Below are 23,557 nucleotides of genomic sequence, written 5' to 3' on the forward strand. Positions count from 1 at the left end.
TGCCTCACCTGCTACATACTCTGATTCGTTTGCAATAAAATATACAAACGGCGACTAACTTAGACAAAACCTTGTATCAAAAAAGGATATTTATCACACAAGCCTACAGTTAATATACAACTAAATTGCCACACTAACACAGTATACAATAATAATAATAGCGCACAATAATAATACACAATTAACCACACAATTACCTAATTATACTTCCCACCCATTTTACCTAAAAACCACAAACATGATAGCTGTAACCTACCCATCTATCACTACACTATCCCTATGGAGAATAGAGTGCAAGCACTGTTGGGGGCAGAGCAAAGTACTGCAGTGCGCAGGCGCCGGGAAAGGTCAGAGAGGCCCGGCGCCTGCGCACTGCAGTACTTTGCTCTGCCCTCAACAGTTAAGACAAAGTACGCCTGTGCCAGAGCTGCAGCATGAAGACAAGAAGAGGACGTCATCCTATGAAGATGGGAGGCCCCAGACCAGACCGCGATGCCCATCAGATCGGACTGCCTGCCCAGGTGAGCATAAGAGTCCGAAACGCGCATTGGAGCGGACGCGCAGAGCCGGGTGGTAGCAAGCAGTCCACACTTCAACTATTTAAGGTAATTATACCATTTCACTTACCGTAGGCCCATTGGGGTCTCGGTGGGAAATATAGAATGGAAAGGTAGTGAAATGTGGCTGATAAATGGTGGCGACGTACAGGATTAACCAATATAAGAATACATGTTACTCTGGTTTTATTATACCTGTATACTATTTTTGAAAAATTATTTATCTATTTATTGTGGCTAGTATCAGTTTCCCACAAAATACCCAATATGGGAGGTAATTGTCTATCACTTGGCGCTGCGCGTCAACACGGGTGATTGTGTGAGATGTATCTGTTGTTCCACTTCTCTAACTCTGGCAGTATGATTTTAAATGATTTAGTGCTTTAATAAAATTATGGTTTTTGATACATTAAAAATTGCCTTATGATCATCTTTTCTGTTGGAGTTCTGGTTTATTGATGGTAGCAGTCCACAGTCCAGGGTACCAGGAACAGGTGGTGAATTGGTCCGGCCGGCCTGGAGGCAAAGGTGATCCCTCTCCCAGGTGAGGGCCGTAAGCCTTCCTACTCATGCTCGTATGCGAGGTCCTTGCTGCCTGTGGCTTCCATGCGAAATCCTCTCTCTCCTGTCCTGGGACAGTTAACCATATGGCGGGCAGGGTGAGCCTTTTTATAGAGTATCCATCACGACCGGGGGCCCTTAGTATACTGTTGCACCTTCAGGTGTGGGTGCGGGCAAATAAAGTCCTATGCCCTCCGATTCTGCCGTGTGACCTGGAGTACAACACATCCTCGGGCTCCCATTGCCCGGTTCCTGTGCTTTGGCTCTGAGGGTGTCCAGTCACAGTTCCCCTCTGAGCCACTTTCCTCCTGTTGCTTCTTTCCTCTGATGCTTCACTACAATCAACCCCTCGGGTTCACTTCCTTTCCTGGAGCTGCAGCTCAGTCCTGGCTGCACGGCTCCACTGTCTGCTCTCTCTTCCTCTCCCTTCACTGTCTGCTCCAAACTGAACTGTTTGGTCTCCCTGGACCAACTGACTCACTCCTCCTCCAGACCAGAACACTTAAAGCTGAGGAAGCTCCCCTGAATCCAGGTTCTAAGCTTCCCCTTCGGGCCTTGATTCAGAATTTGCTGTATGTAGGTGCATTACCTGATAAAGGGAATCCTCCTTGCCTCCAAGCATGATATTGCCCTCCCCAAAAGGAAGGCAACATCACCATAACAACCGATTAACTGGGATGTTACAAGTTCACAGCACAGCAGTATAATGATCTTCCTGCTGTGCCCTGAACAAGTCGGCAGTGATCGGTGATCTGCAGCCTGCACTGTAATACTGATGACAGGCTGCTTTCACCGCTCGCTACCGCTGCGGCAAGTACTTACCAAATCCAGACCTCCACTACCCGGCAGCTCCTGTCATCACACGCACTGGATAGTGTGACAGGGGGAAAATGGGCCACAGCATACACAGCGGGCTTCACAAAAGTGGCCGCTATCTCCTCCCACAGCTGTGACCTTGACAGCCCAGGGGGCATGCCCAGGTCATATATAGAGGCAGGAGGAGTAATCTCAATACAAGTGATGTAGGCAGATGACGACCACAGACTCTTATGCCCAGGGGCTACCATATTTGAGATGTGTAGCTGTTTTCCTCAGACAGTTACACCCCCCCAAATTAAAATGGCAGTCTCCAGTGGTTGAAATAAAAATGAATAAAAACAAAACTGATAAAGTTATACATTTAATTTTGTGTAAAAATAATTGATTATTTAATCAATAATTATTACTACAAAATTAAAAATTGAGGTACCTTACCTTTAACAATGAACTGCAATGTCCTTAGTCCTGCGTAGAAGATGAATTCTACACCTGCAACTGCCCCTAGGCTATATGGAAAATCTATCTGATACAAACAGCAAAGTACGGGATTAGCCCTTAGAAGGACTGTTAGCATGATGATTCATCATCAGCAACATTATCACCACTAGAGAACTCAGATTAGTTAAACTATGCGCAAACAGGCCTGGAAAACTGCTCTGTCCCTTCAATAACAACTGTCCTTGAGCTGTTCAATGGCATCAGTGAGACGAGCGTGGCGGCATCTGTCTTTTTATAACCTCATGAGGTACTGTGGCTTGCCAATCAAAGTAATGCCATTACCAAGATGACTATGGCATTACCGTAACTGGCATGGCAACGCCCACATGTTTTTAGCTGTGTATTGAGCACCAAACAGGAGGGGTGGGGATTCCAGCTTAAAATCCAAGCACCAGCCAATGCTCATTGAGTGCTAAGCACATCCGAGCACCCAGATACTTGAGTGATATCCAAGTATCTCCGAGCATCCTTAGTGAACATACATAACCCCACCCAGAATGTGATAGGGCAAACCATACTGGAAAAATGAGAAACACCTGGGGAAGAGCAAATTAAGGGAAAACAAAGAAAATAGAAAGCAACAGTATTTGGACAGGGAAGAAGGGACAATAGCTTAGTTTATCATACAGAGTAATTGATGGGGCAACATTAAGTCACTCAATGGAATCCCCTAACAGAGCCATGGCAGTACCCTCTCTTTTACGAGCGGCCACCAGAACCTCAGAAGACCCTACTATCTGATGTCGATAATGGAACTCTCTAACCAGGTGTTCTGTATGAAGATCCCCTGAATTAACCCAGAAGTTATCTTCAGAACCATTACCTTTCCACTTCACGAGATACTGCAGATGGCGCCTGACTCATCGGGAAACAAGGACATGCTTTACCTCATACTCCCGTTCCCATTTCAAATCTACCTAAATTATAACTTGAGGAGCAGGTGTCACCGCAATTTTTTTTAAAAGGGAAAAATTGGAAGAATTATTGATTTTCCAGGCAATATGTAGTTTCAACTTAACTGTCACAGGATTTAAAATGTTAAAACTTTTATAACAACTGAAAAATATATAATAAGTACAAATTTGCAAGACATTATCTTTAAAGGCAACCTGTCATCAGTATTTTGCTAATTAAACTACAGGCATTGTTAAGTTAGCACTGTTACACTGATTAAAATGATATCTGGATTGAAGAAATCCGTGTTATGGATCTTGTTTAATCCGTATTTGCCATTTTGAGTTAATAAGATGCTCATGCTCTGATGTGTGCCTGTGGGCAGGTCTTTTTTGTGCTCTGGCCTCATTAGCCTTATTCTGGGCTTAAATTACAGGGGACCTGCCTCCAGTATTAAATACTATGCCTGCGCATTTAATATTGTGGTCTTAAAAAAAATAATTGGTTCAACAAAATGGTGCCAGCAGTGCAAACACAGTAGCCAGAGATACTCTCAATCTGTACCACCCACTGTCTTCTGGGGACCAGTGCGGGAGTGTTGCTATGTTCAGCTACAGCAATTTCCTCTTCTCTTCCCGCACTGATCCCTGGAACACAGTGGGCGATGAATGCGCAGATTGAGAACATCACTTGCCAATAGATGCTACTGCGCATGTACCACCGCTGGCGCCATTTGGTTGAAGCAAAGTTTTTATGTTTGCAGACCACAATATTAAATGCGCAGGTGCAGTTTTTAAAATAGGAGGCAGAATGATGATGATGAATCCAGTGCATCAAAAAAAGGCCCGCCCATAGGCATGTCCCGAACATGAGCATCTAATTAACTCCAAACTTCAAATACAGATTAAATAAGACAGATTTCTTCAACCCAGGTATCATTTTAATCAGTGTAACAGCATCTACCTGACAATGCCTGTAGTTTACTTAGCAAAATCATGATGTCAGGTTTGCTTTAAGTGCAGATTTTTTTTAGGACAACCACACAAAATACCCCACCCTGAAGATATGAGCCTTCCTAGTTTTGTGGTTAGCACTTTTTTGGCCTGGTCACTAGTTATCAAAAGACCCCTTTCACCTCCCTCCAGACCTTACTTAATTGGTAAGAAAATCTTTCCTCCTCTGGAATGGTTAACTGTAACCCTGAAAAGTTCCCAAATACTGGAAGAAAACCCCTGCAGCAAAAAAATGATGTCACACTAGCCAGAGAGGTTTTGGTGTTACAGCAAACTCGGCAAGGGGCAAAAACTACACCCAGTCTTACTGATTAGGGGAAACAAAACATCTCAAATACTGCTCTACCTTTTGGCTCATCTTGTCTGTTTGCCCGTCGGTCTTGGGATGATAACCTGAGGAAAATAACAGCTTGATACCCAATCTAGAGCAAAAACTACACCAAAAGCTAGCCAGAATTTTAACACCTCTATCAGAAATAATGTTTTTGGGAGCACCATGTAATTTAACGATATGAGAAATGAACAAAGTTCATCCAGGGACAATGGAGAGGGATTATTAGCCATTATATCTCATATCTGTCTAGCACTGGCAAAATTGACTGCAGAAAGCTAGGTCACTCCAAGGAGTCTCCACAGCCCAGTGTCTGAACTGAGAGCAGTACTCCTCCACACTACGTCTTCCCTGAACCAACCTGCAGCTCATTAATTCAGCAGCCACCTCTTTATCAGGGTCATCATAAATAATTAGGGATGAGGGATGAGTGAGCCCAAACTGGAAAGTTCATGGTCCATACCAGACACCTAGTGTCCATTACCGAACCCTGAACTCGGACTTTTTACTGTATGTCTGTTTTAGTGTTTGGGTTCACCAGTCTAATAAAACTTGCTGAAAGGCTGCAGCACAGCCAATCAAAATGCTTTTAAACTGTGGTTACTTCTGGAGCCATTACAGCCATGCCAAGAATCGGTATTGGCCGGCGCAACAAGTGACCCGGACAGTATATAGGCTGGATCAAGAGTGCCACCACCATTATGCTCTTATTAGTGTAGAGATTGGATGCAGCTGAAATGAGGGACAGATTGTGACTACGCACTCTGCAAAAAAGCTCTAAGGGTACCATCTCACAGTGGCACTTTGGTCGCTACGACAGCACGATCCGTGACGTTCCAGCGATATACATACGATCTCGCTGTGTCTGACACGCTACTGTGATCAGGGACCCCACTGAGAATCGTACGTCGTAGCAGATCGTTTGAAACTTTCTTTCGTTGCTGGATCACCCGCTGTCATCGCTGGATCGGTGTGTGTGACACCGATCCAGCGATGTGTTCGCTTGTAACCAGGGTAAACATCGGGTTACTAAGCGCAGGGCCGCACTTAGTAACCTGATGTTTACCCTGGTTACCATTGTAAAAGTAAAAAAAAAAAAAACACTACATACTTAGCACGCTGCTGTTGCTCCTTTCTGCACAGTTATATTGTTTATTTGTCCACACTTTTGTGTGCAGCAGTCCTTTGTATTGCTGCCATACTTGTCCTGAGATCATTGTAGGGAGATTGAAATTGTACTACAGTCCTTGTATTTTTTCATATATCTTCCAGCCACTTTCTGCCACTTACATTGTGTTGTGTTATACACTGGGCCTGAGTTTTGGTGCAGTTTCTGCCCCCAAAAAAGGAGATTCAAATTGTCACAAAGTGGATATACGTCAGTTCTGTTAGTTTGTCGTATATCAGCCAGCCACGTTCTACCACTTACATTGTGTTGTGTTATACACTGGGCCTGAGTTTGGTGCAGTCTCCCCCCAAAAAAGGGAGATTCAAATTGTCACAAAGTGGATATACGTCAGTTCTGTTGGGTTTGTAGTATATCAGCCAGTCACGTTCTGTCACTTACATTGTGTTGTGTTATACACTGGGCCTGAGCTTTGGTGCAGTCTCCCCCCAAAAAAGGGAGATTAAAATTGTCACAAAGTGGATATGCATCAGTTCTGTTAGTTTGTCATATATCAGCCAGCCACGTTCGGCCACTTACATTGTGTTGTATTATACACTGGGCCTGAGTTTTGGTGCAGTCTCCCCCCAAAAAAGGGAGATTCAAATTCTCAACAAGTTTATATACACCTTCTACCTTGTTTTGCAGTACCATATAACGGTTGTTATTTTGGTTAGATTTTCCCAAAAATGAGGAAGTCTGGTGGAAGAGGCCGTGGGCGGTCGTTGCCAGCTGGTAATGATGGTGGTGGTGGTGGAGCATCTGGTGGTAGTGGGAAAAGCAAAATAGCACCTAAGGCTGGAGGTGTTGAGCCAGCGTCATTGTCTGGCTACACAAGGCCTCAAAGGCTCCCTTATCTTGGAGTAGGAAAACTGCTTTTAAAGCCGGAGCAGCGGGAAAAAGTTTTGGCTTTCCTTGCTGACTCAGCCTCTAGCTCTTTCGCCTCCTCTTCAGAAAGTTCAAAATATAAAAGCAGCGAGTCATCAGTGGATGCTCCCGGTCAGGAACAAGATGTTTCCTTGTGTCCTTCATCAAAACCAAAAGTGAAGGATGCGTCAGGCGAAACTACAGGTTACTCCATGGAGCTATTTACACATACTGTGCCTTGGTTAGAAAGGGAAATTTTTAACTGCCCATTACAAGGTGAATCGGACATGGAGTGCACTGATGCACAGCCACAGCTAGATGATTATGCTGTTCAATTGACTCAGATCACTACATTGCCCTCGCAGTGTACTGAGCCAGAATCTGACCCTGTTGAGACTATGGTGCCCCGTCCCGAATGCTATAGCACCTTACACGGTGACACAGAGGAAGGTGCACATGACTTTGAAGAGGAGGTGATAGATGACCCAGTTGTTGACCGAGATTTGCAGCCATTGGGGAAGAGGGTGCCGCTGCCAGTAGCTCAGAAGCAGAGGAGGATGATCCGCAGGAGCCATCTACATCGCAACAGCTGTCATCTGGCAGGCCCGTATCAGGCCAAAAACGTGTGTCAAAAACAAAAACAGTTTTAAGACAGCGTGGCCATCCGGTGAAAGTAGCACAGCGTGCAATGCCTGAAAAGGTATTCGATAGTAGGAAGAGTGCAGTGAAGCAATTTTTTAACCAAGATCCGAATGATCAGTCAAAAGTTATCTGTAAGAAATGCTCAAAGACCTTTAGCAGAGGGAAGAATCTTCAAAATTTAAATACAACGTGCATGCGTAGACATTTAACCAGCATGCACTTGCAAGCCTGGACTAACTACCAAGCGTCATGTACCGTTGGTGCACCTGCTCAGAATGAAGGTAGTCAGCAACACTACATTGCTTCCCTCACTGTAAGCCTACCAGTTAGGACACCACTAGCAGCAAATGTGGAGGTATCGTCACAAGGCCAAAGTAGTCAGGGAATCACAAGTTTATTAGTAGGAAACACTGTATGTAGGCCAACATCAAGAATACCATCACCAACCCTCTCTCAATCCGCCACGTCCACCACCACCACCACCGCTAGTTCCACCATATGCTGCTCTCCAGTCCAGCTCACCCTACAAGAGACTCTCGTTAGGAAAAGAAAGTGCTCATCCTCTCATCCTCATACACAGGGTTTAAACACCCACATTGCTATACTAATCTCGTTAGAGATGATGCCCTACCGGTTGGTTGAAAGCAAAGCTTTCAAAGACCTGATAGCCTACGCAGTACCATGCTATGACCTACCCAGTTGGCACTTCTTTGCGAGAAAAGCCATCCCAGTCCTCCACCAGCATGTCAAATACCACATTTTCCATGTACTGAAGCATTCAGTCAGTGGAAAGGTGCACCTCACAACAGATGCTTGGACCAGTAGGCATGGCCAGGGACATTATGTGTCCATCACAATGCACTGGATTAATGTGGTGGATGCAGGGTCAACTGGGGACAGCCATAGTGGGACAGTTCTGCCTAGTCCACGGTCTAGGAAACAGTTGGCTGTAGGCATTCGCCACCCCTCCTCCTCCTCCAGAAGTGAAAGCTCATCCTCAGAGTGCAGCCGCACGACCACTCCATCCGCAGCTGCCACTGTTGCACACGAGGTGTCCCATTATCGAACAGCTAGTGGTAAGCGTCAGCAGGCTATTTTACAAATAAAGTGTTTGAGCGACAACAGACTCACCGTAGAAGTACTGGCCGAGTACTTGCAGCAAGAAACTCAGTCATGGCTGGGCAGTGTACATCTTGAGGCAGGCAAGGTAGTCAGTGATAACGGAAGGAATTTTATGGCTGCCATAGCTCTTTCAGAACTGAAACACTTACCTTGCCTGGCTGACACCTTGAATCTGGTGGTGCAGTGCTTCCTAAAAAATTATCCGGGGTTACCAGCCCTGCTCCTGAAGGTGCGAAGACTTTGCTCGCACATCCGCCGGTCGCCCGTACACTACAGCCGTATGCTGAAACATCAGCGATCGCTAAATCTTCCCCAGCACCGCCTAATAATCGACATTGCAACAAGGTGGAATTCCACACTGCACATGGTTCAGAGGCTGTGCGAACAGAGGCGTGCTGTAATTTATTTGTGGGATGATACACATACATGGGCAGGCAGTTGGATGGCAGACAAGGAGTTGTCTGGTGTGCAGTGGTCGAAGCTACAAGACCTCTGTCAAGTCCTTCAGTGTTTTGAGGAATGCACATAACTGGTAAGTGCAGACAACGCCATCATAAGCATGAGCATCCCACTAATGCGTCTGCTCATGCAAAGTTTGATGCACATTAAGGAGCAGGCGCCTGCAGCCGAGGAGGAGGGAAGCCTTGATGACAGTCAGCCATTGTCTGCTCAGGGAACTGTCCTGAACGAGGTGGCAGACAAAGAGGAGGAGGAGGAGGATGAAGGGGATGAATATTTATGGGAGGAGGATGCTTCTCAGGGGGCAATAGAAACTGGTGGCATTGCAAGGTCAGGTAGAGGGTTTTTGCGGGATACATGTGATGTTGATTTGCAAGAAAGTGCTCCTCAACCCAGCACAAGCAGTGAATTGACACCTGGAACATTGGCCCACATGGCTGAGTATACTTTGCGTATCCTAAAAAGTGACCCCCGCATAATCAAAATGATGACCGATGACGATTACTGGTTGGCCTACCTCCTGGATCCACGATATAAAGGAAAATTACAAAATATCATGCCACATGAGAACCTTGAGCAAATATTGGCTACCAGACAAGCAACTCTTGTAGACCGTTTGGTTCAGGCATTCCCAGCACACAGCGGCGGTGATGGTTCTCACATGAGCCGTAGGGGGAAAACATGGCAGAGGTGTTAGAGGTGCACAAATCCAAAGTGGCGTTGGACAGAGGGGTTTTATGACCAGGTTGTAGAGTGATTTCGCAATGACCACTGACACGACAGGTACTGCTGCATCGATTCAAAGTGACAGGAGACAGCATTTCTCCAGTATGGTTACGAACTACTTTTCCTCCCTCATCGATGTTCTCCCTCACAAGTCATTCCTCTTTGATTACTGGGGATCTAAAATAGACACCTGGCCTGAATTGGCAGAATATGCATTACAGGAGCTCGCTTGCCCTGCTGCCAGTGTGCTATCCGAAAGATTCTTCAGTGCTGCAGGTTCAATACTGACCGAAAAAAGGACACGTCTGGCTACCCAAAATGTCGATGGTCTAACCTTCATTAAAATGAACCCATCATGCATTTCAAAATATTTGGCCCCACCTTCCCCTGCTGACATGCAGCTTGCTTGAAAAATGTCTTGCCTTTGGCCTCCTCTTACTGACTGCTTCTAATCCTCCATTTGCAGCTGCTGAATGTCCACCATAGGCCATTTTTATACCTGCCCAAATGGGCTGACTCCCCCCACAGGGCCGTGGTCACCACCTGGCGCAAGCACCCGTGCGAGTGCCATTTGCCTGGACAGGTGGGTGGGCCCACTGTTGGGTGACGGCACTGGCACAGGGTCCCTCATAGCACAATGAAGTGTCTCTGACGGTGGTGGTGCACAACCAACGTCAGACACACCGTCGTAATATGAGGGGCCCTGTGCCAGTACCGCCGCCCACGAGAGAGTGTTCCCCCCTGGTCAAACAGTGCTCTACCACTTGCAATACTTACCTCTCCCTGCTCCACCACTGTGTAGTCTGGGCTGTTAAATCCTTCAATGGCACTGGCAATACAAATTTGTTAAAATGATAGATGATAGTTAAAATATACAGGGGCCCTGGCCTCCATTTAGACCAGTTAATACTACCACTGTCTGCTACTCAGCAGAGGAGCCCACCCCTGTACCTAGCTATGCCACCTGTTTATTTATGAACAATTTTTGGCAGACTTTTATCCTACTTAATTATTTGGGCCTACTAGATGTGTCTGCCTCTCATTAACGTTGTCCTCCATTGAACAAAGCAATGCCGCCAGTTTAGTCCTGTTACCAATTTTGAATTGCATTTAGCCCACTTTATTGTTAGGGCCTACTAACTGTGTCTGCCACTCCTTACAGTTGTCCTCCGCTGAACAAAGCAATCCCACCAGTTTAGTCCTGTTACTAATTTTGAACTGCATTTAGCCCACTTTATTATTTGGGCCTACTAACTGTGTCTGCCCCTCATTACAGTTGTCCTCTGCTGAACAAAGCAATGCTGCCAGTTTAGTCCTGTCACCAATTTTGAACTGCATTTAGCCCACTTTATTATTTGGGCCTATATCTGTGCTTCTTCCTCATCCTGCCCATTGCCCAGCCACTGCTAGATGAGTCTGCTGGTACATTGACCCAGACCACTACATTCCTCTTGCACTCTACACAGCCAGAATCTGACCCTGCTGAAAGTCAGGTTCCCCTTCCCGCATACTATACCACCTTACACGGGGACAAAGAGGAAGGTGCAGATGAAAGTGCAGATGAAAGTGCAGGTTCCTTCATCAGGTGGGGGGCATACTCGTTGGCGACGTCACTGGCACAGGGCCCCTCATAGTACGCAAAAGTGTCTCTGCCGGTGGGAGGCACCACCCGCTGTCAAACACACCGCCGTACTATGAGGGGCCCTGTGCCAGTGCCAACGAGTGGGCCCCCCCTGCTTGCTCAGGATCACAGCACTTGCAAAGTTGAAATACTTACCTCTCCCTGCTTCACCGCTGTGACGTATTCCGCGTTTCCTGGGCCCTCGAAAATCTTGAGCCAGCCCTACCCCCCCCCACAACTTTAGCCAAATGACCCCCAGTTTTCAATGCCTAACTATTATTATAAAGCAAATTAAGATTGACAAGCTTCAGTAATAAGAATTGATGTTTTTGGCATTAAAATGGGTACAAGGGGGCAGAATGGAGACATGGGTCAGTATTGGAGAGATGGGGCAGAATGGAGAGATGGGGCAGGATGGAGACACGGAGGCAGGATGGGAGGGATGGGGGCAGAATGTAGACAAAAGGCAGAATGGAGACACTGGGGCAGAATGGAGACACCAGGCATAATGGAGACAAGGGGGCAGGAAGGGAGACACAGGGGCAGTATGGGAGACACGAGGGCAGGATGGGAGACACGGGGGCAGAATGGAGACAAGGGGGCAGAATGGAGACATGGGTCAGTATTGGAGAGACGGGGCAGAATGGAGAGATGGGGCAGGATGGAGACACGGAGGCAGGATGGGAGGGATGGGGGCAGAATGTAGACAAAAGGCAGAATGGAGACACTGGGGCAGAATGGAGACACCAGGCATAATGGAGACAAGGGGGCAGGGTGGGAGACACAGGGGCAGTATGGGAGACACGAGGGCAGGATGGGAGACACAGGGCAGAATGGAGACAGGGGACAGGATTGGAAACACAGGGGGCAGGATGGAGACATGTGCAGGATGGAGACAGATGGGGCAAGAATATGGGGCAGTACGGAGATAGATGGTGCAGGATCATGGAGCAGGATAGAGACAGATGGGGCAGGATGGAGACAGATGGGGCAGGATCATGGGGCAAGATGGAGACAGATTGTGAAGGAATATGGGGCAGGATGAAGACAGATGGTGCAGGATGGAGACAGATGGGCAGAATCTTGGGGCAGGATGGATATGAAGGAGACATATGGGGCAGTATCATGGGACAGGATAGAGGCAGATGGGGCAGGATGGAGACACATGGTGCAGGATCATGGGGCAGGATGGAGACACATGGTGCAGGATCATGGGGCAGAATGGAAACAGATGGTGCAGAATCATGGAGCAGGATGGATACGATGGAGACAGATGGGGCAGGATTATGGGGTAGATGGGGGCAGGATCATGGGGCAGGATCATGGAACAGATGAAGCAGGATCATAGGACAGATGGGACAGGATGGGACATCTCATGGAGGCAGGATGGGAGAACATATGGTTGGAGCCAGGAATGAGACACACATTTGCCAGGATGGGGGATATTATTACTGCAGTGAGGTATTTATTTTATTTTTTTGAGGATAGTGTTTTAAATGGGGGAGGCGGTCCTGCTACTGTGCAGAACAACACTGTTGCCTTTTTTTCTTCATCTGGTGGAGTTTAGAATTTGGGAAAAAAATAAGTAATGTGTTCTGCAAGCAGAGCTCTTGATAACTGTGTTATTTCCTGCAGAGACGAGCCCTGGCTGGAAGAAGTGATGGCGCTCTGTGCTGGATGAAGATGAAGAGCAAAGATGAAGGACTTCGCCTAGAGACGTCACTGGTAAGTTAGTGTGTTACCTGTACACAGACACTATACATGGTATACTATATACAAAGGTCCTGTGTACAATGTCACCAGTGATCACTGTATTACCTTTGCACTATACACTATAAGCAGAGCGTCTGTGTATAATGTTACTAGTAATGACTGTATTACCTGTACACAGACACTGCATACTAAGTACAGATCTTCTGTGTATAAGCGATTTTATGGTGATATTAGTATTGTGTTTTTTTATTACTGATCAGTATTATAGTTTTCAGTCACTATGTGGTGGTAATATGTTGTCCGGCCAAGGTGTGGTGGTATTTGTTACTTGTATGTGATATTATTGGTCATCATGTGGTGGTAATATGTGGTCTGGACATGGTACAGTGGTATTTTCCTTTGTATGTGATATTATTCGGTCACTGTGGTGGTAATATGTAGTGTGGACATGGTGTGGCTGTATTTGTTTCTTGAATGTGGTATTATAGGTCACTATGTGGTGGTAATATGGTGTCTGGTCATGATGTGGTGGTATTTGTCCCCTGTATGTGATATTATTGGTCATTTTAAAAATTAAAAAATAAGTACAAATATACCTAAATTGTATTGGATATTTTAACAAATGATTAATAGGATAGACTAGAGTAGGGCCCTGCCAAAAGAGTCTACCTTGTCATGGTGGTGGCTTAAAAAAATCTTTTGACTGTGGACAGTTCAAGGGGTGGAAGTGGAGCCTGGGCAGAGTCTCAAGGAGACCCCAAAATTTTTGCCAGTATGGGGCTCCAAAATTCCTAGTGGCAGCCCTGATTAGCACTTTTAATGCACCCTATCACTTTATAAAGGAGCCTTATGATTATATTGCATTGTCTATTTCTCTTCACTGTATCACTTCCATATGTTATATCTAATATTCATTTATTTGTGCACCTCTATTTATTTCACTCGCAACTTATGATCATACCGCATTATTTAATCCTGCCTTATCTTTATGTGTCATGGTGATTAGTGTTGAGCATTCCGATACCGCAAGTATCGGGTATCGGCCGATACTTGCGGTATCGGAATTCCGATACCGAGTTCCGATACTTTTGTGGTATCGGGAATCGGTATCGAAACCATATTCATGTGTAAAATAAAGAATTAAAATAAAAAATATGGATATACTCACCTCTCCGGTGGCCCCTGGATCTTACCGCTGTAACCGGGAGCCTCCGTTCCTAAGAATGAGCGCGTGAAGGGCCTTCAATGACGTCGCGGCTTTTGATTGGTCGCATGACCGCTCATGTGACCGCTCACGCAACCAATCAGAAGCCGCGACGTCAGCCACGACGTCATCGAAGGTCCTTCACGGGCTCATTCTTAGGAACGGAGGCTCCCGGTTACAGCGGTAAGGTCCAGGGGTTGCCGGAGAGGTGAGTATATGGATATATATGGATATACTCACCTCTCCGGCGGCCCCTGGGAACCATTCCGATACTTTGCGTCCCATTGAAATGCATTGGTATCGGGTATCGGTATCGGCGATATCCGATATTTTTCGGGTATCGGCCGATACTATCCGATACCGATACTTTCAAGTATCGACGGTATCGCTCAACACTAATGGTGACACTTTCGCATCTAATGCATAATAATTCCCCTCACATCACTATACCGTTTTCATGTCCATGCTATACCATCTATTCCTCTGTATATAATCCCTTTCACTTGACCCACTTACATTCCCTTTTATTAATCAATATTGCATTCCCTTCACTTCATATACACAGTTTCCAAATTCCCATCAGTTTTTCACTTTGTTTCCTTCACACTTCTTTTACCTTTCTTTACATAAGGCATATCTCTTAACACTCTTCTTTCCATTTCTGCAATATGAAACCAAGATGCCTTGATTGCATCCCCCATATTAGGCTTTTTTTTCACATCTTTCTCCATGATTCAGATGCATCCAGTGAACCCTCCCAGCGATGAGCGCTCCTGTCGGCTTCCTGCTCTAGCGTCGCCTGGGAGACACGTCTCAGCTGATGCCTGCTCTGACACGTCGAGCGGGGATGTGGTCCTGCATCACATGACGCCTACCCATGGTGACGTCCCGCAGGCTCGCCGGCAGAAGCGCTGCAGTCCAGCCGCTGCCACCAATGACAGAAACACGGTATATAAGCATTTCACATGGTCATTTTGATATACACTCTCCCCTGGATAAAGCTACACGTGAAACACATGTCAGGGTACCGCCACCTTCTAAATACCTTCTCTATGTGAGCTTTCTAATACTGGCTCCTAATGCATCAATAATGGTAACACTCTTGCACTTTATTTGTACACAAGTACCATTATTGTTAGCACTCCTGCACTTTATGAATATAAACCTGCTCATTTATTATGCCTGATTAGTGTTACCTTCCTACCAGAATATTAGGACAAATATTGAATCTCTGCCACCATATATACATTTTGGAAATTGCTATCTATATGCACTTCTTTGGCCGATTATATTCGTTATAGGAAGTTTACTTTCAACTCTTCTTTCACATTTATCTTTAAAGGAACACTGTCACCCCCTCCAGCCGTTATAAACTAAAAGAGCCACCTTGTGCAGCAGTAATGCTGCATTCTAACAAGGTGGCTCTTTTAGTTTTTGGTGCATGTATTCCCAAAATTAAGCGTTTTATAACTTCTCCAAAATACCTGTCTTTCCCCAGGGAGGCAGGTCCTCACCCCCCTGCTTGAACCGCCACACTGCCGTCACTCAAATCTTCAGGGGCGCCGGGCGCCGCCCCCATCGCGCCTGCGCTGTGTGGTACTGTCTGGTGCAGGTGCAGTGAGCTCTGGCCGTCTGACCTCCGATGCAGTCTTGCAGACTGCGCCTGTGCGGCCGCCCTGCTTGTGAATCCCAGCCCCGCACTCTGCATAATGCATAACACACTGTGGGGCTGGGATTCACAAGGTGGGTGGCCGCACTGGCCGCACAGGCGCAGTCTGCAAGCCTGGCTGTGACGTCAGAGGGCCAGAGCTCACTGTGCCTGCACCAGACAGTACTACACAGCGCAGGCGCCGGATTTCATTCGAAAACAGCGCGATGGGGGCACCAAAAACTAAAAGAGCCACCTTGTTAGAATGCAGCATTACTGCTGCACAAGGTGGCTCTTTTAGTTTATAATGGCTGGAGGGGGTGACAGTGTCCCTTTAACTCAGGCCTTTAAACAGTTTATTTTTTAATATGGCATTTCCATGCATTTTACTAATGGCGCATTACCAAAAATTGAGTAGCTCATTTTGTATATGTTGTCCCTACATAATATTATTATTGAAACTGTTTTTAACAATTTCTGTTTTAATAAAATTTTGTAATTTTATGGCATATAGCTTCCTTGCTCCTCGTTGATTTGCATGTCCTGTCAGCTTTGTAGGAGCTTGCCGTGCCCGGCTGCTGCGGGACGTACAAATTGAAGCCGTTGTTGGATGGATGGCAGCTAACGCATCGACTTCAATTAGTGCCGCATCCTCTCAGGCACAGAGCACTGAAGAGCACCCATCTGTCTCTACACCTCCTGCCAAATTGCCCAGGTAGTCAGAGAGCCCAGCACAGGAGCCATCTCTACTTCTGTTCTCTCAGAAGACACTGCAAGGCGGGATCTCGGGCAGCGCGGACGCACAGGCACAGTCAGCCTGACCCCAAATGATGTCAGAAGACGGGCAGCGCTAACTGCGCATGACCAAGGTTTAACATAACAGCGAAGGCTCTGTGACAGATTCAAACAACGCTGAGGAGGCGGCACCTGGCACCAAGGGGGTAGGAATGACGGCTGTGTTGCATCTTATTACAAAGGAAAATCCCACCTCCGGGACGGTTTCACGGTATCAGGGGACACATTTTATAAGTGTTTTATTTATGCTCCTTGCAAACGCAGAACTAAAGAGCCACCTTTTCTTTGTGTGGCATTAGTACTGCACAAGGTGGCTCTTTCAGTTACAAACACCTGGGGGGTTAAAGGTTCCCTTTCAACTTGCTCCAAGTAGGCCTCGGCCTACACTCTGCTTCTCCTGCATTCCCTGGGCTCCAACACCGCCAGTTGCTGCCCAGAAGTGCTGTCTGCACAGAGAAAAACACTCGCTCCTGTGTTATTGGGGTTCAGTAACGTCAGCTGCTCCCCTGCTGTGTGTCCGGCAATTGCTCCTGCTACCTCCACAATCAAATTACATCAGATATTAAACTTGCTCCAATTAGGCCTCGGCCTACAGCCTGATTGACCCTGGGCTCCAACACCACCAGTTGTTGCCCGGAAGTGCCGTCTGCACAGAGAAAAACACTCACTCCTGTGTTAGTGGGGTTCAGTAATGTCAGCTGCTCCCCTGCTGTGTGTCCGGCAATGTGTCCTGCGACCGCCACGCAGACACTACAACAGATATTAAACTGCCTTGAGTGCAGGCCTCGGCCTACACTCTGCTTCTCCTGCATTCCCTGGGCTCCAACACCGCCAGTTGCTGCTCGGAAGTGCTCTCTGCACAGTCAACACTTGCTGCCGTGTTATTGGGGTTCAGTAATGCCAGCTGCTCCCCTGCTGTGTGTGCGGCAATACCTCCATTCTGCTCCTCCTGCATTCCCTGGGCTCCAACACCGCCAGTTGCTGCCCGGAAATGCTGTCTGCACAGAGAAAAACACTAGCTCCTGTGTTAGTGGGGTTCAGTAACGCCAGCTGCTCCCCTGCTGTGTGTGCAGCAATTGCTCCTGCTCCCTCCAAACTTACACAACTTCAGAAATTAAACTTGCTCCAATTAGGCTTCGGCCTACACTCTTTTGTCAGTAATCCTTGGGCTTCAACACTGCCAGTTGCTGCCCGGAAGTGCTGTCTGCACAGAGAAACACTAGCTCCTGTGTTAGTGGGGTTCAGTAACACCAGCTGCTCCCCTGCTGTGTGTGCGGCAATCACTCAAGTCTGCTCCTCCTGCTGTCCCTGGGCTCCAACACCGCCAGTTGCTGCCCGGAAGTGCCGTTTGCAAAGTCAACACCTGCTGCCGTGTTATTGGGTTTCAGTAACGTCAGCTGATCCCCAGCTGTGTATCCGGCAATGTGTCCTGCGACCGCAACGCTGACACTACAGCACAATTTAAAGGGAACCTGTCCCCCCCAGGCGTTTGTAACTAGAAGACCCACCTTGTGCAGCACCAATGCTGCATTTGGACAAGGTGGCTCTTTTAGTTATTCTCCTTGCACACGCTGAAGTTAACACTTATAAAATGTGTCCCCTCGTACCTTCAAACCGTCTCGGAGGTGGGACTTTCCTTCTTAATGAGACGCAGCACAGCCGTCATTCCTACCCCCTTGGTGCCATTTGCCACCTCCTCAGCGTTGTTTGAATCTGTCCTGGAGCCTACGCTGTTATGTTATCCCTTGGCCATGCGCAGTTAGCGCTGCCCATCTTCTGACATCTTTCGGTGTCAGGCTGGCTGCGCCTGTGCAGCCGCCCTTTCCGAGATCACGCCCCGCAGTGTCTTATTTATTCACACTCTGGGGCTTGGATTCATGGGCATGCGCAGTGCATATCTTTGCCTCTCACTCATCTCCTTCCGCCTTCTTCAGACTGTGCGGCGTCACGGCCGTGGCATGTGATTAGGGATCAGCTGATGCCGCACAGTCTGAAGAAGGCGGAAGGAAATGATTTAGAGAGGCGAAGATATGCACTGCGCAAGGCCATGAATCCCAGCCCCACAGTGAGAATAAATCAGAAGACACTGCGGGGCCTGATCTCGGGCAGCGCGACCGCACAGGCGCAGTCAGGCTGACATCAAATGATGTCAGAAGACGGCCAGCGCTAACTACGCATGTGCAAGGGATAACATAACAGCACAGACTCCGGTACACAAACAAACAACGCTCAGGAGGCTGTGGCCGACGCCAAGGGGGTATGAATGACAGCTGTGCTGCATCTCCTTAAGAAGGAAAGTCCCGCCTCCGGGACGGTTTCACAGTATGAGGGGCCTAATTTTCTAAGTTTTTTGTTCAGCGTGTGCAAGGAGCATAATTAAAAGAGCCACCTTTTCTTTGTGCAGCATTACTGCTGCACAAGGTGGCTCTTCTAGTTGCTAACGCCTGGGGGGGTTAAAGGTTCCCATTCAACTTGCTCCAATTAGGCCTCAGCCTACACTCTGCTTCTCCTTTATTCCCTGGGCTCCAACACCGCCAGTTGCTGCTCAAAAGTGTCTTTGGCACAGGTACTCCCTCCTGCCCAGCCCGGTTCCAGCACGCCAGCTGTTTCCAGGTAGTGACGTCACCGAAGGTCCTGGAAGGGCTGATTCTTAGGAAGGAAGGCTGCCGGAAAGAAGCCGAGGGTGAGTATATTCCTATTAGGTATATACTCACCCTCAGACATGCCCTGCTTCTTTCCGGCAGCTTTCCTTCCTAAGAATCAGCCCTTCTAGGACCTTCGGTGACGTCACGGTGACGTCGCGGCTTGTGATTGGTCGCGCGAGCGGTCACATGGGTGGCCGCGGACCAATCACAAGCCGCGACGTCACCGCAAGGTCATGGAAGGCTGATTCTAAGGAAGGAAGGTTCCCGCTTAGTACCAGGGCCCGTCAGAGTGTAAGTATGGCGATATTTTTTATTTTAATTCTTTATTTTACACTTAAATCTGAATTCCGATACCAATTCCCGATATCTTAAACATATCGGGAATCGGTATCGGAATTCCGATTCCAGATTCAGAAGATCGCCGACTTCATGGCCGACCCCACACAGGGGTCGGGTCGGGTTTCATGAAACCCGACTTTGCCAAAAGTCGGCGACTTCGGAAAATTGCCGACCCGTTTCGCTCAACCCTACATTTGTGCTTTCAATAATCATCATATTTATATGTTCAATTACGAAATACAAACATGTGAAAAAAGAAGCATCAATTGTTGAAACCAAAATGTTTTTTGGAATGTTATTTAGGATTAGTTTAGCATTGTGACCTAAACTGTTAATGTTCTTTTAAACTAGGACTGATGACAACCTTGATGACTCGGATGAATCACCAACAACAGCCAGATCACTGCCATGTACCTCGGCATCGGAGACCGAAGCCCCAGCAGAACCGACACCCACAACACAGCCTGATGAGCAGGTGTCTGATGCTGCTGAAACCTCCACTGATGCTGGTCCTGGAAGCACACAAACAGCAGCCCCAACCACTTCACAAACAGCAGCCCCAGCACCACAGGCAGCATCAACAGCCAATCTACCTCAGTATCTAACACACACTCTCCGAGATAGGCAAACTAGGTGACATGAACAGCCACGTATGCTGCCCGAGCTCATTGATGCTAGAGTTTTATGCATACTCAATTCCATGACACCAGAAAATTCTGTAGATAGGTTTTGTCACTCCCTGTCTTCTTGCCTTGGCAAAGTTCCTGGTGTACGGCAGGAACGAGTACGTGTTGCAATCTTGACCTTAATTGCTGCAAGCCAAGGAGAGCAGGAACCAAACCAGGTGCTTGGGCCCATTGAACAATGGCGAGCTGCCCAGCATCAAATACAGATGCCATCTGCTATCAATATACCAAATGCACAAAATGTAGGTACACAAACACAGGAAAGGCCTGCACCCTCGTCCATGCTTCCACCTCCTGCTGTAAGACCTCTTTATCTCCAAATGTCTGCTCCTGTTTGGTTTCCTCCTGCCCATTGCTACACCCATGATTATGGTCAAATGTCTGATCCTACCTCTGTGCCTCATGCCCGTGCCAGTAGCCAGCAATATTGGCAAATGTCTGATCCTACCTCTGTGCCTCATGCCTGTGCCAGTAGCCAGCAATATTGGCAAATGTCTGATGATACTTCTGTGCCTCATGCCCGTGCCAGTAGCCAGCAATATGGGCAAATTTCAGATACTACCTCTGTGCCTCATGCCCGTGCCAGTAGCCAGCAATGTGGGCAAATTTCTGATACTACCTCTGTGCCTCATGCCCATGCCAGTAGCCAGCAATATGGGCAAAGTTCAGATGCTACCTCTGTGCCTCATGCCCGTGCCACAACTCAGCAATATTGGCAAAGGTCTGATCCAAGCAACACCTACAGCCAACATTCAGAATCAATGTCCTCCAGCATGTCTGTGGGTGATAGTAGTGGTGCTCATTTTGCTATTCCACAGCCCTACAATCTGCCATCAAGGCAACAGACACCTATGGTCACACAATTTGTTCCGCCAAACCGTATGGCAAGAGGTGATACCTATAGTAGTTCCCAATCATATGTGAGCCAGATTGGTCCTTCACAACCGACTTTACCTCACCCACAAAGTGTTTCTCAAACATTTTTGAATGAGTCAGACAAAACGCAACCTTATACCCCATCTACATCAGTACCAGCATCAGTTTTGCACACTGAATCACTTCAAACAACCACATGCCAGCCCACAGTGCCTACAGGACAAATGCCCACACCCTCAACCAGCCCCGAACGTGTCAGCGCAGAAAATACCACAGATGAATCTTTCTCCAGTCATGGTGACTTTGTTGATTTATAAGTAACCTAGCTCGGTTTCCTTAACTTTTGTGTTTGAAAGTTAGCTTTATCTGTCAGACCAAATCGGCTGACTAAATGTGTTTGCTTAAAAATAAAACACATTGTTCAAGTGTTAATATGTCTTGATTATTTGGGAATGTATATGTAATTTTAACACTACTTTATTGATATGAGCGTAATCATAATGTCGAACACATTTTTTGTTTGAAAAAAAACATGTTCAGCATTATGTCACACTAACTCATCCATATCTTGCAAATACCCAATTTCAAAAAAGGATGGTGTAAATATTAATCCGTCAGGGATTCAAAATAATGGTGAAGGATGAGACGATGGTGGTGCACGCAGCTACAGTGACTATCAGTGAGGTTATTCAAGCTGCGCCCTCTTACAGACTCAACTGCGTTGATCTATTGCCCATGGCAAACTAGCAGTGTGAATGTACAGTAATATTTCAGTATGTCTGAACAACATGATCTAACGGTCACACACTCTTATTAAAAAACACAGTCAATGAGTCAGGGTCTTAGGTATTTGTTTGTAGTCCCCAATTATGTGACCAAATCCATACTTTAAGACATGGCATATTTAGGACAACCAAAGTAAACACATTAGAATTATGGATTAGTTATTTGTAATGGGTAGCACTGATTTTTCGAGACATACATGTATCAGTTACCCACATCCAATGTCAAGGGTCCTCATTGCCTTGTGAGTCCCTAACCAATTTGGAATGAAAGGACAAAAAAAAGTGGTAAGTAATCCAAAAAAAAGGGGAACATAAAACAGTTTTAAGTGTAACATTAGTTGTGCTCCTCCATTTGCCATTGCACACTACCCTCTGGTGTTAAAAAATAATCTGCAAAAATATCCCTCACTATAAGGGCAGACTGAGATACTCGGGGAGCGTGGTCTCTATCCTCTGATAATGTCACATTAACCACTCTCCCATCATCAACATCATCCAAGGCTGGTTCTTGTTGTCTGCAGAAATTATGCAAAACAACAGTTGCCTTTATGACTGCCTGTAGAAAAAACGAAGAGTTAGCACTCGACTAATCACAGAGTTCGGAGGTGCATGTGAAGGGAACCAGCGGTCCCATAGGCAATAGACATACAAAAATCACTGCACTCATCCAGTTCAGAGAGACAAAATTCTTTGCTGAAGTGAATATTTATTTGAAATACGGTGATGTAGACAAAACGGGAGGTGATTTTGGCAGTTTTAAAGTTTCGGCCACGCAGTGGCCTTGATCACAATACAGTGCTGTAATAAATAAAAAATAGTGCATAAACACAAAGTTATATACAAGGTTGTACTAATATTTACAAGCTATACAATACTAGATCAAAAAATTCTATGTACAATATTAGAGACTAAGGAAAACATGTCAGGAATCCATAAATAGCAAAAACCGGTATTAATCCTGGTAATCCTGTAACCTATATTCAAAATAAACATTTAAACAGAGTCTGGTTTATCAAGAAGTTCAAATTATATATGAGACTAAGCAGGAGGTAAAACCAAATGCACATACCCTTATTGATTATTCGTTTCTATCATAATTTGTTGCATCATGCGTATATAATCGAAGGTGGAGATAGACAAGTTTCTAGCCTGTTAGAGGTAATAAGAGATGATGAGCAAACAACCTGTACTTATGTTGATCCCAACATGTGTACATATACAGTTTACTCCCCCTAAGGTGGAGGTCTTGTGTATAGAATTGTGGACTCTGTAAGTGTACAGTAGTCCGGAATATGAAGGGGTAAAATATACATGCACAAAAAACTATTTACCCAAATTAGGGATGCAAGGCCTGCATACCAATCAAAGAGAGCCTGGAAGGGTGAATATATGTCACCATATCATCTATAGCATACACGATTATCTGTGAAAGATAGAGAGATGCACGTGTTGGAGATGGGATATTACTATGTAATTAGTGAAATGCCAGGGTGTATACAGGTCCTTCTCAAAAAATTAGCATATAGTGTTAAATTTCATTATTTACCATAATGTAATGATTACAATTAAACTTTCATATATTATAGATTCA

At 46.3% G+C, this 23,557-nt stretch overlaps 1 long non-coding RNA gene across 1 annotated transcript; it reads right to left on the reverse strand.

The window, feature by feature from the left end:
* Window positions 1-22,706: 22,706 nt before the first annotated feature.
* Window positions 22,707-23,341, reverse strand: LOC143818233 (uncharacterized). Its single transcript, XR_013224403.1, has 3 exons — window positions 23,298-23,341; window positions 23,036-23,115; window positions 22,707-22,764 (listed from the first exon to the last, which is right to left on the reverse strand). It is a non-coding gene; the product is annotated as an uncharacterized LOC143818233 (long non-coding RNA).
* Window positions 23,342-23,557: the final 216 nt, after the last annotated feature.

This window comes from Ranitomeya variabilis, chromosome 3 (genome assembly GCF_051348905.1).
Source record: "Ranitomeya variabilis isolate aRanVar5 chromosome 3, aRanVar5.hap1, whole genome shotgun sequence".
Classification (NCBI taxonomy): domain Eukaryota; kingdom Metazoa; phylum Chordata; class Amphibia; order Anura; family Dendrobatidae; genus Ranitomeya; species Ranitomeya variabilis.